The sequence below is a fragment of the Entelurus aequoreus genome, linkage group LG11 (assembly GCF_033978785.1).
Source record: "Entelurus aequoreus isolate RoL-2023_Sb linkage group LG11, RoL_Eaeq_v1.1, whole genome shotgun sequence".
NCBI lineage: Eukaryota > Metazoa > Chordata > Actinopteri > Syngnathiformes > Syngnathidae > Entelurus > Entelurus aequoreus.
In genome coordinates this window covers 31147896-31157154 of record NC_084741.1, presented here as the reverse complement: position 1 = coordinate 31157154, position 9259 = coordinate 31147896, and the positions used below count along the sequence as shown (strand labels likewise).

The 9259-nt window shown below is 41.2% G+C and overlaps 1 long non-coding RNA gene across 1 annotated transcript; it reads left to right on the top strand.

The window, feature by feature from the left end:
* Positions 1–6226: 6226 nt before the first annotated feature.
* LOC133660624 (uncharacterized) lies at positions 6227–7837 on the top strand. The gene is made up of 3 exons (XR_009827850.1): positions 6227–7456; positions 7559–7736; positions 7817–7837. It is a non-coding gene; the product is annotated as an uncharacterized LOC133660624 (long non-coding RNA).
* The last annotated feature ends 1422 nt before the right edge of the window (positions 7838–9259 follow it).

The window sequence follows — 9259 nt, the reverse complement described above, 5'->3', positions numbered from 1 at the left end:
CTCATAATTAAAACAGCTGACAGCCAAATGTACTTTGCTGTTTTATTTTCAATAAACAAGAGAAAATACGTACTCATATAGTAGCACAGTTGTTATTAGTGAGAAAATACTTATTTTAAGGTATTTTTTGGTTCATTGGCTAATTTTACTTGTTTTGGAAAGTCTTGACAAGCCAAATTATATTGTTCTATTGCAGATAATTTTGCTTAGTTCAAAATACCCCTATTTTTTGTATTTTTTTTCTGGTTTTTGAACACTGACTTTTTGCAGTGTTGAGCAGGTGAGTCATGTTGCTGGCGTGGGGAACACTTTGGACCTAAGGCAGTGTTTCCCACACATTCATTTATTTGTGGCTCCCGCCACGAAAGAATTAAGGCAGCCACAAATAAAAAAAATAAAACATTTAAATCGTTTTTTTTTTGTTTTGTTTTTTTTGTTATGTTTTTTGTTTTTTTTTGTTTTTTGTCCTGTCCAGCTTTTCAGGCAAATCATATAGTTGATGTAGATGCCCATATAGGCTGATCATATTTACTTTACAAAAGAGAAGTGTAGGATACTTCTCTTGTTGCCTTATTTGTATTTGACCACTACTGTTTTCTGTTTATTTGTTACTGACTGTGGTAGGACACCTCTGCCTCTGTTTCACTTTATGTTGCTGGTAAATAATATGGTTGTAGTAGTAGGCTAAAGTTAAATTATTTAGTATGCACTGATTAAAGGGGCAGAGCTTTAAGAGACATTTTAGCTTTTATATTTTATAAGATATATTTTTTGTAAGAACCACAATTAATAAATATATTTCAGTGAATAACTTATTGTTAAAAGCTGTATATAAATATGTACTTAAAGTGTTGTAATTATGTTGTAAAATGGATGGATGGATGGATGGATGGACCTTTAAAACAAAACTGTTATTATTAATTAGGAAGTATACATTTTTTGAGCCTTTTTAGAGAAAATCATAGCATTGTAGTATATTATGCAAATTACTCGATGATGTCATGGTGACCATGCCCATAGTCGCGCCCATAGCCACGCCCCCACCACCACAGGTATCTTGGCAGTTTATGGGAAACACTGTAAGGTCATCTCTGGCGCACTTTTTGCACTTTTCGGACACAGTGGCGGTGAGAACAGCCAACAGCTTCTCTTTGCTGCTGCCTCTGGGCACCTTCTTTGCCACCGCAGACATCTTCATGGACCATGCTGTGCGGCGGGGACTACAGACTTGAAGCGTGTGATGTTGAGCGTGCAAAACGCACACACAAAGGGCATACAAGCAATAACATCGTGGAGAGGAAGAATGGCAGAAAACTGCAATTATACTGATTAATAAAGAGGGTGCGTGAAACGTAATATGGAGGTATTTGGGCTTCAAAACTAAGGATAAAGGTGACACTTTAAACAGGGAGGCGCCACGCTGCAAGTGCTGCTTTAAAGCATGCCTCGCCAAATGTGGCGATTAGTATTACCACCTTTGCTTCTAACTTATGTAAACATTTAAATAATAAGCATTCAGATCTACACAAGGAGATATAAATAGTGACATGTAATAATGTAGTCGCTACACCGTTCCAGCTGTTCGGCTCTTGTGCAGACAGTAGTCGAGGAGCACAGGGCAGACGTTCCCTCCACGGCCGATGTTTTCATCGGGGGTAACACCCTTCACTTTACCTGGCAATGGGTCTGTTAAGCTCTGCTTTTGGGTCAGAATGATGAGGCCGCTTTATTATTAGTTTTGCAGGACACAACCAGACCCCTTAATCACTCTACTGCACAGTGCGTTACCTCTCTCTCTCTTTACTCGCCCACTCACTCACTGACGTCACTCAGCCAACACATTGCCATTCTCGCAAACACACGTACGCTACTCTCATAACATAGTTAACCGGCTCCCCTGCTGTGCACATGTAGATACGTAGACGCGCACACAGCTGCTTGGCTTGATGCCACATCCATTGCTTTCAGTCTCCCCTAGAGAGGGGGGGGTTACCCACATATGCGGTCCTCTCCAAGTTTTCTCATAGTCATTCACATCGACGTCCCACTGGGGTGAGTTTTTCCTTGCCCGTATGTGGGCTCTGTACCGAGGATGTCGTTGTGGCTTGTGCAGCCCTTTGAGACATTTGTGATTTAGGGCTATATAAATAAACATTGATTGATATTAGCGCAGTTAAATTTGCCCAATTAGCATCAACTAATGCAAGTAAAATGACTGACTCTTGTAACAAATGTCTATAATTTGTGTTGTATCTTTAACAATAGTGTGTTTTACCTGCTACATGGGTTATCTGTGCAATTTTATCCATAGTTTTGTTTTTAGTATTTACTGATAATTGTATTATTAGTAAAGGCACCCATAAATCATGAAGCATTTAATATAATGCCAATAAAGCCTTTTATTTTATTGTAACCTAATCCTTGATTTTGGCAGACTATATGTAATATATACAATTGTAAATTGTTCTTTGAGTGCAACAAAAAAGCCCAATGTGTTTAATGCCTTTTAACCTCTACTTTAACCATCTAAAATTGTTCTTTGAGTGCAGTAGGAAACTTATGTTTAATTTATTGTAAGATGTTCTGTTAAAATAAAGCCACAATTGACATTTTTTGCAGATCCCTTTATTTTAAAAAGTATCAAAATATCGATATACATTTTAGGACACGTACCAAATTATTGGTATCGGGACAACCCTAGTTCCACAGCCAAACAGGCTAAACTGTCAAGCATGGACACCCAAGTGTGACAGAAAAGCAGCCGGCAAACTTGCTTCCTACAGCAGCAAGACGCCATTGCAAGCAGCGCAGAGATAAAACAATAAATACATCAGTGATACAGATGACAGCTGCAATTATCAGAATGCAGAAGATCCCACCATCCTACTATCGCCGAAGACACTGAACCCCGCTGGCCAACAAACCACTTGTGGCCACAGTTTGTACTTCTGACCTGCCGCTGTTTCTTTTGGATGTATGTTTGCTAGTAAAACGGAACGTGATCGACAAACTCTCGCATACACTGATAGATGGACATTAGGAAATAACATTCACTATTGATTCATGGATGACATGTTAGCTCGACCTCAGTAGTGATATTATATCATAGGACCGCCTCTTCACCGCGAGCAGGCATCTTTTCACCAGCGCTCACCATCCGATACTTTCTCACGGTTATTTACATCGTAAATACACTAAGTAACTTGAGAAAATGTGAAGGAAAATTAGTCCAAACAAGTAGGTGAAGCTATGGAAAACTTCCCTAACATCTACATTCAATCTACGACGACGGACTTACACAACACGCCTGCCCGGGTTCGACTCAGCGCACCACAAAGGCAGAGCAGGAAGAAGCGGATGGCGAGTCGAATGGATGTTCGAATTGTTATCTCAATCTGCCTGCTACTATCGGAAGACATACATCCATGTCCATGCCAGGTTTGTTGGTAAATTTGTTTTCAACAGAATCGAATCCAGCGGACCGGGCATGGATCAGCATAGCTAATGTTAACAACAATGTTAGCGGCGTAGAGGGGGAAGGGATCCCACTGCATAACAAAGGAGTACCCCAGCACCCAGAGTGGAGGAGACGCACGGGACCAGAACAACCGGCAAAAAACGACACGACCCCCGGTACCGAGACACCATCGTCATGGAACAACCCAGGGACGCTGCCCAGAGGGTAACCCAGAACATCGGCTGCATCTCGCAACAGGCTGCAGGCTAATGAAACGAGAACCAGATGGACACCGTCGTCATGGAGACTCCCCACAACAACAATGGCCTCGCCGGCTACGATGAGCCACTACAGGGACAACAACAACAACACGAACAATGGCGCAACAGACAATGATGGAGTAATGTCTTCGGCGGCACCCAACCACACAACCGTTGGAAAAGAAACATTGTTGTCACAAGACATGGAAAACATTTTGTCTGCCAGAGGACTGCATATAATCCACATGAATGTAAGCAGTCTTCTCCGTAACATTGACAAACTCAAACTGATCTTTGGAAATGGTAAGGTGGGAATGATGTCGTTTTCTGAGACCAGACTTGATATTTCTATTGAGGACTCTGAGATAGAAATTGTCAATTACACAGTAGTCAGAAGGGATATAAATCGACGTGGGGGAGGGGTTTGTACGTATGTAAGATTTGATATCTGTTTTAATGTACGGGATGATTTGGAGCAAAGTGATATAGAGGCAGTGTTACTCGATATAATTTTCCCCAAAACCAAACCACTGTTAATTGGCTTCCTGTACAGACCCCCAACTCAAAACTCATTTTATGAACAGCTAAACGAGGGATCAACTGATTTATGCAATTCTGAAGTGATACTGATCTGTGATTTGAACATCAACATCCTGAAAAAAGATACTCCTATCTGCAAATCCTTCAGTAATTACTGTAAGCTACATAGCCTGAAACAGCTGATCACTCAATTCACACGGGTGTGCCCTGCTGCTCAAACCGTCATTGATTTGATTTTGACATCAGACCGGACTAAGATCTCCAGAAGCGGTGTAATCGAGTGCGGAATAAGTGATCACTTCATAATTTTCTGCACACGTAAAATTCAGAAATCTGTATCAGATTGTCACAACACAATAAGATTCAGATCGATGAAAAAGTACACCAGTGAAGCTCTAACAGCAGCCCTGGAGAGACTGGACTGGTCAAATGTACTGAATTGCTCATCGGTTGAAAAAGGATGGGCATTCTTCAAATCCAACTTCCTGCATGTATCTGACCAGCTAGCACCCATGAAAGCTTCCAGGGTAAAATCCAGAACAGAACCCTGGATCAATGCAGACATAATAGAAGCCATGAAACTTAGAAATGACAAACATGCTAAGTTCACTAAAAACAGGACTGAACAGCTCCTTAAAGAATATAAAAAGCTAAGAAACGAAGTAACTAATATGATCAGAAAGGCCAAATCCAGTTACTTCAACAAAAAAAATAGCTGAAAATTAAAATTGCCCGCAAAAACTCTGGAAGACGCTGAAACAATTGGGCCACAGCAGTCTCAAAACAATAACCACCAACCTCAACTTGAAAATAAACGGCTCACTCATCACAAACAAATTGAATGTGGCAATTTGCTTTAACAGCTTTTACTCAACCATCGCTTCCACGTTAGTAAGCAAATTGCCCTCACATTCAGGCCTCCACGGTGAACAGCACATCCAAGACTTTTACAAAAACAAAGGGGTACGTGAGGATGACTTCAAGTTTGTCAAAATTAAAACTGATGATGTGTTAAAGAAACTCAGCTAGCTGCAGCCAAACAAAGCCACAGAACATGATAATATTCCCACCGGATTTCTCAAAGACGCAGCTGTCGCGATTGCCCCAATGGTTCCTCATATCACCAACTTGTCCATCAATCAGTGTCATGTCCCACAAGAATTCAAGCTCGCGAGAATATCACCTCTGTATAAAAAAGGAAACAAATTAGACTACCGCCCTGTTTCCATCCTTTGCTCCATCTCAAAGGTTATGGAGAGGTTAATATATGAGCAAATAGATCATTATCTATCAAATCGCGAGCTCCTTTTCGAATTTCAATCAGGATTCAGAAAATCACATTCCACTGATACATGCCTACTGTACCTAACTGACTACATCAGGCGAGAGATAGACATGGGCAAGTACTGTGGAATGGTTATGCTCGACCTTCAAAAGGCATTCGACACAGTTAACCACTCAATACCGTTAAACAAGTTGAGGGCAATCGGTTTTGACAGCGCAGCCACAAACTGGATGAAATCTTACCTTGAGGATAGAGAACAGGTGGTCGAGGTAAATGGATCACTGCCCTCTCCCCTTAAGGTGAACTGTGGTGTCCCACAGGGGAGCATTCTGGGACCATTGTTATTCTTGATTTACATTAACGACATGAAATCAGCATGTAACAGCATTTTGTTCCTGTTCGCGGACGATTCTGCAATCCTGGCCTCGGACAGGGACAAATTGAAGGTTGAAAGTGCACTCAGCACAGAACAAAGTAATCTCTGTCTCTGGCTTTCCGATAACAAACTGTCATTACACCTGGGTAAAACAGAGTCCATACTATTTGGGTTTAGGCACAACCTAGGTAAATCTCCAGGCTTTACGATTAAAGCAGGTGATACCATAATCACCAGCAAGGACAAGGTAATTTACCTAGGTTGTGTATTGGACAGCACTTTCTCGGGTGAAAAAATGGCATTAAAAGCAATCACCAAGGATTTCTGCGTTTATCAACAGGGATACCCTTAAGACCCTTGCCGGTGCCCTCATACAGTGTCATTTTGACTACGCCTGCACCTCATGGTTCACCAGTATCCCCAAGCCACTAAAAACAAAACTGCAAACTTCCCAAAACAAGCTGGTGAGACTCCTGCTCAACCTCCCATACAGGACTCACCTAACTCAAGCCCACTTTACCAAATTGGGATGGCTTAAAGTTGAGGAAAGAGTACACCAAATTGCAATGTGCCTGGTATTCAAAATACTCAGAGAAACTGTCCCCAAGTACCTGTCAAACTATTTCACCAGAGTAAGTGATGCTCACAGGTACTACACGAGAGGGAGTTCCTCAGACCTCGTCCCCCCCAAATTCATATGGGAAAAAATGCATTCAACTATTTTGCCACCACACAGTGGAATGCACTACCCCTGATCTGAAACAAAATTGATCCCCAGCAACTTTCCGAAGCATCAAACAGGTTTACATATGGTTATAGTGTATATATATTTTCTCATTCTGTTTTGCACACTCTGGGTGTCAACATGTGCATAGTCATGTACATAGTGTCATGTACATAGTGTATACCCCACCCCCAATTTTTTAACGTCATTTTTTATATACATGTTACAGGTTATATATATTTTATTATTGAATGTATCAAATGTGAGGAATATTTAATGGACCGCACTGGAAACAAGCCTTTTGGCTTTTTGTGCCATCCATTTGCCTTTTTAAAGCATTACATGTGTGATGGGACACAAGTAGGGGATTGAATTTTTTTGTTTCATTGCCATGCATGTCTTATAATGTTTTATTGCTGTGGATTTTTTATTGCATGTTTTTACATTTTAGAATTTGATTGTCTTTTAATTGCATGTTTTTACTCCTTGTGGACTTTGCTGGTATTTTAAGACGTTGCCCCTTTTTAGCTTGTTGCCCCTAACAACCGAAGTGCCCACTCAAACGACACCTTAAGTTAAACGCACCTGTGGAGCATTAGGACTGCACCCATTTAAAAGAGAACAGGCAGGATCGACGAGGAGGGAAGCGACAGCAGAGCGATCGGGGAAGAATCGACAGGCTTGACAAGGAGGACCGGGTGAACGCACGCAGGCTGGGAAGGAACCCCGGACTACACAGCAGACCCCGCAGGCTACCGCAGTGAGCCCCAAGAAGCCTACAACACGCAGGGGCAGAGGAAACTCTGCCTCCGAAGTAAGTGACGTGTGTTGTGGATCTCTGGGGGCAACCAACTGCCTTGGGCTGTGGGCTTGCGGGCTCGTGCGTTGTACACTATCTGTGTGGTTCTGTGGACAGGGGGCGATTGGGACCAAGAGACCTGCGGCGACCCCCGGGAGCGACCAAGAGGCGGAGCGAGACGGGACGGGTACGGCCACGTAGGTCCCGCGAGTGACCGGCGACAGGCGAGGAGAGTGGGCGTACCCAATACTTCGACGCGGAACTACACAGGGGCAGGGGAAACCCTGCCTTGCGTGTAAGTGTGGCATCAGAACAGGTGGTCGAGGTAAATTATTTTATACCCGTGGCCTGCCTCCGTTTTAATTCTGTGTGCAGGAGCCAGGAGGCTGACCCACTACGCCTGTCGCGGCTGTACCCTCACCATAATATTGGTTACCAATTGGTATTTTTAGTATTGACAACTGGACGGTTTAATGTGTATTGTAATAAAGTGCGAACAAGCATAATCATCTTCCCTTATTTTGGACAGCTGCTCTCACTACATTGGGTTCCTAATATTTATATTTGTTTTAAGCAACATTTTTATTAGATTTTAATATTCCACCACTCGGGTCCATCACACATGGATTAAATTATTTTAGATGTCAATAAACTTCTCAATAAATCAATATTTGGTTAGGACAAATCAAAGTATAATTTATCATTTTCACCATTGTTTGACTCTTTCTTATCTCCAGGTGTTCACAAACTAAATCTACATTGAAAGAATAACGAATACAGATAAGTTATCGGAAGCAGGAAGTTATCAATGTTGACATTGGAAAGAAAAGACACATTAATTCCAGGCTTTCGCGGGCCACATAAGATTATGTGTTGGGCCAGATTTGGCCCTGGGTTTTGAGTTTGACATATATGAGCAGGGCCATTGTTTAGAGGGGAAAGGTGATGACAATTCTATGGGCCTTCAGCCGGCTGGGACCCACACATAGCCTCTAGTAGTCTCTATGACAAAATGATTATGCACACACTGAACTATTTTATTTATATATATATATATATATATATATATATATATATATATATATATATATATATATATATATATATATATATATATATATATATATACACACACAAATGAATCCGAATTAAAACAAATCCACAAGTCATATAATTTTCTAATTTAAATAATTTCAATAAGCCAGTGCATGCCATGCACACAATCAAAATCCAAAATCCAACTTAAACTCTACAATAACAATGCATTCTCTACTGTTTTCAACAAGTGGTCACAACAGATAAAACAATGACGACGTCAGATGAGACGTTTTAAGGAGGAGAAGCTGTTCTGCATCAATAATAATTTTATTAAGGAAAACTGATTACCACACCAAAGCAACATCAGCAACAAAACTGCTATCTAACTGTTCACTTTGTGTCGCATTCACACCAAAACAAACCGGTATACAAAACCCAAAACCAGTGAAGTTGGAAAAGGCCATGTAACACAGTGGTAAAAATGCCCGAGTGCCAACTTTTTTGCAATGTGTTGCTGCCATTAAATTCTAAGTTAATGATTATTTGCAACAAAAAAAAAGTTTCTCTGTTAGAACATTAAGTGTAATATTCTGGGTTGGAGTCAATAACCATGCGAGGTGATGAAGTTACGTCTCTTTACTTCAAACTTCAGAACAGACTCACACACTTGCCGTCAGGTAGCGCAATAAATCGTTGGCCAACCAAAAAGTAACCACAGAACACTATATCCAACATTCACCAGGAGATGCCAACAAACAACTTAGATCACTCTATTACATT